Source organism: Cynara cardunculus, assembly GCF_001531365.2.
Source record: "Cynara cardunculus var. scolymus isolate 2C chromosome LG 6, CcrdV1, whole genome shotgun sequence".
Taxonomy (NCBI): Eukaryota; Viridiplantae; Streptophyta; class Magnoliopsida; order Asterales; family Asteraceae; genus Cynara; species Cynara cardunculus.
Window position 1 is genome coordinate 14,194,632 of NC_037533.1, and position 1,108 is coordinate 14,195,739.

Below are 1,108 nucleotides of genomic sequence, written 5' to 3' on the forward strand. Positions count from 1 at the left end.
CAAATGCTTTATAATTTAGTATAGATATTAATATTAATTATTTAATCATATGAGTTATTCTTATATTATTATTTTTTAGTTATTATTCAATATATTTAGTTATCAAAAAAATAATATAACAATTCTAAAAATGTTATGTAAGTTACATAAAAATTAAAATTATACTTATTTTGTTTTGTAGTTAGTAAAACTGTGTTTAATGATTTTAATAAAATATTTAATTTAACTACTAATCATATTCTTTTAAAATTATTAATTAGGATATATGAGTTTGCCTAATTTTATCTTTATTCATATTATATGTAATGGTTATTTAAAAGAGGAAAGTCTAAAAAAACCCAATGAACTTTAGTGTTTGGAATGATTACATCATTAGATAATTTTTTGAAACAAATAAGTCCTTCTACATTCCGAAACTTATTAAATAACTTATTGGACATTCCAAAACCTTATGACCTATGCAACTGTGGTAAAATAACGAAAAAAATCTGAAAAAAAAAGCCAATAGATTTTTATATTTTGAACGATTAATTTCTAAATATTTTTTAAACTAAAAAAGTACTTACATCTTTAGTTGTAGTTGTCATTTGTTTTTCTTAATTTTGTTGTTAATTCCTTCTTGCCTTCTTTCTTCCCTTAATCTCGTTTAATTTATGTCCAATTAGTATAATAACCAATCAATTATATGTTCCACATAACTAGACAATAATTGTTAAGTGGTTAGCGTTTAGATCGTCATCTCCTTGTGATCGACCTGTATGCTACATATCCCGTACGTTTGCGGTATAAATTTAAAACAACATCATAGCTGATAAGCTAGCTGATGGCTTCTAATTGTTCGTTTATAAGCTAGCTGATAGCTAATAAGCTAACTGATGAACAAATCATGTTTGGTAAAACTAACTGATAAGAATGTAAAATGACAAAAAAAGTATTTTGAAACATTAATTAATTATAATATTTCAAAATATAATTGAAAAGATCTAATAATATAATATATTAACTAATACAAACAAGATATTAAGAAATTAAAAAAATATAATCAATATAATGAATTTTAAATTGATTATTATAAATATTATAATATTTGAATTTGTTAAAACAAATT